Source organism: Leguminivora glycinivorella, chromosome 15 (assembly GCF_023078275.1).
Source record: "Leguminivora glycinivorella isolate SPB_JAAS2020 chromosome 15, LegGlyc_1.1, whole genome shotgun sequence".
NCBI lineage: Eukaryota > Metazoa > Arthropoda > Insecta > Lepidoptera > Tortricidae > Leguminivora > Leguminivora glycinivorella.
In genome coordinates this window covers 9898106-9904142 of record NC_062985.1, presented here as the reverse complement: position 1 = coordinate 9904142, position 6037 = coordinate 9898106, and the positions used below count along the sequence as shown (strand labels likewise).

The following is a 6037-nucleotide window of genomic DNA, read 5'->3' as shown; positions in this document are numbered from 1 at the left end:
TTTCAGTCAACATCTACATAAACAATCCGCGACGTGCACTGATCACTTCACTATTATTTTGACAGTTAGGTAAATCACATGTATTTATTGATAATATCTAAATCACGGCCGCACACTGCTTGCTATACTATTTTACTATTTTATTTCTTTGAGTTCACCGAGGTCTCCGGGCGACGACCACTAGCCGACCGAACTTCAACTGGAAAACAGAGTTTATCGCAACTTAGGACTCTGTAACTTTTGAAAACCACTTTCCTGTCGACTATAGAATTAAGGTAAATGAATTATGACAAGTTTTTAAAATTATATCCCACGAAAAATATTATTATTTCAGCCACGCTGTGGTAGGTAGGGAACATGAAACCCAAATTTTGTGTTCACGAGGGAAATGCCCAATACCGTTGTGAAGTCTCGTGGGGAGTGCACAGTAATTCCGTACATTTTTCACCTTTTGGTGACTCAGAAGCAACAAAATGGCCGCCATCGAGGCTTTGTTGGCCAATCAGGCACCAGCTGGCGGGTATACATAACTGCAAAACTTCCCGTCGATGACGTAGGCGCACTCCCCACGAGACTTCTTCTCAAGGTCTTTTCATTTAGTTCCTTAATTTACGAATCTATTTATAGACTAAAACGGCTTAAAAGTCATTAAAAACCTTTAATAAATTATTTAAAAAATATCTATTACAAAGTTTGACCATAAAACACCGTCAAAATCCAAGAAAAACCTCAAAACTATCAAGTTCAGTAATAATAAAATTTATGAATGTACTTTTACAAAGTAGTCGGCACATGAAGTCTCGGTCGGGTGATCTCTTGTTGATAAGTCTGTGCCTACGCCACGAAGTTATCAAAACTCAACTTTATGTCCTATGTAGTAAGGTGCCTGTGATAAGGAGTGGTGTTAGACTTGAACTTTACGTCCTGGGTGTACCGAGACTTGACGACGCGCGCATTCCTTGAACAATAATTCCCAGCACGAGTGAGCGAGATGGCAACTACTAAAAAGTAGATGTCAAATGTTTAGGTATTTTACTATGAACGTAAAGAGAACGTAGGTAGGTATATAATGCAATTACAAGCTTACGTAAGCACTTTAACCTACTTTATCAGTAGATTCAGTAGGTACCTTTTAGCCTAGCGGTTTTTGACTATTTAAAATATTTTAATATTTATTATGTCATCTAAAAGTTTTAAAAGTTCTTGATTAAAGTTTTCTCGAGAATTTAGGAGTTCGTTAAACCACCTTTGATATTTTTTAAAACCCCAACTAGGTAGGTATTGTTTAATTTATATTTTTTTTTATCTGATGGATACTCAGCATATTTTTGGGGTTCCGTTGGTATGGGTTCGGTCATCAAAAAACAGGGAGTTTAGTTATTTATTAATCAGCCATCAGGTAGACTATTAATGTTACTGACATTTTTTTAGGGTTCCTTAGTTAATTACAAAAAATCTGCCGATTTTTGCATTTGCTCAGGAGATGGAGAGGAGGGTAATAGGTACCTCGAAATGTACCTATGGCTTTTAGTAGGTATTAGGTACTTCGTAAATCGTAACTCAAAAATAGCTATAATATCACATACAGGATGGTCCAAATATGGACGTCATAAACATTTTTTTAGATTCCTTACATCATGGGCTATCAGAATATACCCCATCCCCATGTATATTAGCCGATTTTTTTAGTTTTCGTGTTACGAATTTTTTTACTTTTTAACCGACTTCAAAAAAGGAGGAGGTTCTCAATTCGACTGAATGTTTTTTTTTTTTTATTTTTTTTTTGTATGTATGTTACTCGATATCTCCGAGAATCGTGGACCGATTTTCAAAATTTTTTTTTTGATCGAACGGGTATAACCCCGAGATGGTCCCATTGGCACCAAGTCGGGGTCTGATGATGGGATCTTGGAGAAATCGTGGGAACCCTTCAAATGTTATAGGCACATGTAATGTTTTTTGTGTATTTTTCAAAGGTACACCAGTATTTGCGCCTGATGGTAATAATTTTATGTGGCTGAGCTGATGATGGAAGGTCAACTCCTCAACGGTTAGGAGTTAAAGGACAATTCTTTCACTACTGTACATATATTCGGACTGATACATATAATATCACTAGGAACCACTAAAAATCAACAAATAAATTAACTTTTTAACAAAAAAATAAAACCGCCTTCAAAAAAAGCGTTACAAAACACGGAGAAACTAAAAAGCCAAAAATAATAAACCTCCGAATTCAGATTTCTTATCGGATTGCAATAATCTAAACATTAAAATTATAAACAAATCAATTATTTTTGGAGTCGGGGCCAGCCTGCGTATGGTTGGGTGGGGCAAACAGGAAATAGCAAGGCAACGAACAGGTCTGGTACCGACTACAAAAATAATTGATTTGTTTATAATTTGGATGTTTAGATTATTGCAATCCGATAAGAAATCTGAATTCGGAGGTTTATTATTTTTGGCTTTTTAGTTTCTCCGTGTTTTGTAACGCTTTTTTTGAAGGCGGTTTTATTTCCTTGAGATAGGTATTCTTGAGTGAAGGAATTTAGTTGCTTTGCCTTTTATAAAAAAAAAACTTGCCTACTTTTGAGCCTACTTATAAAAAAAACTGTTCAGTTTTTTTTATAAAATCATCACTACCAACGGCAAAAAAATCAGTGTCCTCACTTTGCTTTTGCTACGGATGAAAAAATACCAACTTCAAAATTGTACGTTCAAAACGTATCATTAAACTCGCTGCAAGAAGGCTTATGCTCTAGCGCAGGTACCGAAAATCCTTGGGATAGGTTGTACATTTTTTTTTATTTTAGTAAGTAGAAGAGATGGCGGGATGACTTGGACGCATTCTATCCACGTTGGCAGGATTAGGTACACAAGTAACACAAGTAACAGGGTTGAGCGGAAAAAGCCAGGGGAGGCCTTTTTGCAAGCAGTGGGACTGTGGGACATGGACACTACACCAGCTAGTAAAAAAAAGTAAAAATGTAAGTTTGGTACGTTTTGATTGAACGTAAAACTTTGAAGTTGGTAGTTTTTAGGGTTCCGTAGTCAACAAGGAACCCTTATAGTTTCGCCATGTCTGTCTCTCTGTCCGTCCGTCCGTCCGTCCGTCCGTCCGTCCGCGGATAATCTCAGTAACCGTTAGCACTAGAAAGCTGAAATTTGGTACCAATATGTATATGAATCACGCCGACAAAGTGCAAAAATAAAAAATGGAAAAAAATGTTTTATAACACTTTAAGTTCTCGCGCTTTGTACACATATTTAAAGTCACACACAGGTCGAACGCGATTAATTAACATTATTTTTGTGCAACCTGGCCGAAACGTTGGGAAAAAAGGTAAAAATAATGTTAATTAATCGCGTTCGACCTGTGTGTGACTTTAAAAAATGTTTTATTAGGGTACCCCCCCTACATGTAAAGTGGGGGCTGAATTTTTTTTTTCATTCCAACCCTAACGTGTGATATATTGTTGGATAGGTATTTAAAAATGAATAAGGGTTTGCTCAGATCGTTTTTTGATAATATTTATATTTTCGGAAATAATCGCTCCTAAAGGAAAAAAAGTGCGTCCCCCCCCTCTAACTTTTGAACCATATGTTTAAAAAATATGAAAAAAATCACAAAAGTAGAACTTTATAAAGACTTTCTAGGAAAATTGTTTTGAACTTGATAGGTTTAGTAGTTTTTGAGAAAAATACGGAAAACTACGGAACCCTACACTGAGCGTGGCCCGACACGCTCTTGGCCGGTTTTCATCCAACTTTTAGCAAAGTGAGGACGCTGCTTTTTTTCAGTAAATACGTCGTTTGTAGTGATGATTTTATAAAAATAAACTAGTAAACAAGGCAATTTTTTTTCCCCTCACTAGCTCGGAAACACGTGTTTTGTCCTTTAATACCAGCGGGTAAAAACGCATTTTATCCACTAGTGAGTAAAGGAATTTGACCTTGAATAAAGTCAAATTAACTGCTTTAAAATTGATAAAAGTAGGTGAATCTATGAATCATGATGATTTACCACCTTTGGAACTACGGAAGTAGTGATAAACGCATTTTTACGTTGTAGTTTCCTCGCTATAGTGAGGGGAAAAGTTTTGTGTTACACTCGGGGGGGTATTTTACTTCTCGTGTATAAAAAAACTCGCAAGTTCAAGATTCTATTCTCGAACCACTCGCTTCGCTCGTGGTTCAACTATAGAATCCTTTCACTTGCTCGTTTTTCAATTCCACACTCGGCGTTAAAATACAACTTTGCCCCCTTGTATAACAAATAACTATTAATTCACTCAAGTATTCCTCAAGGAAAAATCTTGACGTCAAGGTTTTGGACCACTCTGTACATGGACATGATTGAAAAAGCTCTTGAATAGGCAAATGGTGATTATTAAAGGGATACTTTCAAAACAGAACCTGTTGGGTCAAAATTAAAAATATGTAGTAGTACCTAGTGAAATACGCTTTTATTTTATCTCATCGTGTCGAAGTATATCAGAAACGCCTGTAAGCGATACTAGGTAGGTACCGCAGACCAACCCCGTAGGTACATATTTTAAATTAAAGAAAAAATGAAAAAAATCGCATCTGCGGCAGAACTCGAACCTCGACCATCCAATTGCTGGTACAGCCGCTCTAAGCTAACTGAACTGAGCCACGGACCCACGGAGTCCTACTTTGCCTTAATTTAAAAATATGTACTATCAGTACAAATTATACTAGAAAGTCACCCCAGTACATGAAGTACATCTCTAATCAAGTCAAAAATATTGAATATGACAAATAGTAGCTTGTATATGTAGAAAAACTCATTTGTATCTAGGTACCTACTTACTTCTCTAAGAACAAATTAAATTACTTTCATAGAAAATATTTTAACTTGTTATTTTTAAGTAGTAACACTACTATTATGTTCTAAACATTAAATAAAACAAACAAACATTAATTTTTCTTTGTATATGACATTTATTTAATGTTTACCTACTTACTTTATTATAATACATACATACATACATACATACAATCACGCCTGCATCCCAAAAAAGGGTAGGCAGAGCACATGAAACTAATAAAGCTTCAGTGCCACTCTTGGCAAATAAGGGGTTGAATGAAAACGAAATTGTGACATTGCAGTGACAGGTTGCCAGCCTCTCGCCTACGCCACAATTTAACCCATTTCCCATAGTCGCCTTCTACGACACCCACGGGAAGAAAGGGGGTGGTGAAATTCTTAACCCGTCACCACACAGGCAGGCAGGTATTATAATACGAAACTACAAAATTCAAATCATATCAGCAAACAGGACCTACAGAACCCTCTAAATTAAGCCGAGCACTCAAAGCCACGCACGTAATTCTCACAAAACCACTGAAAGCAAAGCCGCAATTCACGCGAATGTAAGCCCTCACTCCCTCAGCCTACCGCATATGAACTACCAACACGGTAGGTATTATTAGTGTGGTTTTCGCGTTGTATAGTCCGCAACCAAGCTGTGAGAATACAGACAAAGTGCCAAAAGTATCTATAAACACCCTATTGTACAGGCAATTAAGTTCTGTAGACATATCTTTGGCACGTTGACTGTATTCATACTATTCATAGCTTTGTTACTGACTGTACAGACGGAATAGACCACAACACAACCCGCTTAGTGGAAGCCGATTCGCACTTGACCTCATCTAAGAGGCCTCGAGCTAAATTTGAAATACAGAATATACAGACAGATTTACTATATGTTACAACAATAGGGGACTAATCCTAATCTGAAATTGCCTGTATACCTATGTAATAATTTCCCTGTTTTCAAAAATAAGGTACAGTACAACCTATTATATATTCTGTGGTACAACATTAACATTATTCGTATGAGCAAATTTCGTCTGACTTATTTTATGGTACTTTTTAGGGTTCCGTAGTCAACTAGGAACCCTTATAGTTTCGCCATGTCTGTCTGTCTGTCCGTCCGTCCGTCCGTCCGTCCGTCCGTCCGTCCGTCCGTCCGTCCGCGGATAATCTCAGTAACCGTTAGCACTAGAA

The 6037-nt window shown here is 37.0% G+C and overlaps 1 protein-coding gene across 1 annotated transcript in view; it reads left to right on the top strand.

Moving 5' to 3' along the window:
• Window positions 1-170: 170 nt before the first annotated feature.
• The window catches only part of LOC125234253 (arrestin domain-containing protein 1-like), a 29853-nt gene continuing 23986 nt past the window's right edge, over window positions 171-6037 (top strand). The window contains exon 1 of the mRNA XM_048140461.1: window positions 171-275. The gene's annotated coding sequence lies outside the window, so the exon portion shown is untranslated. The remainder of the gene's footprint in view (window positions 276-6037) is intronic.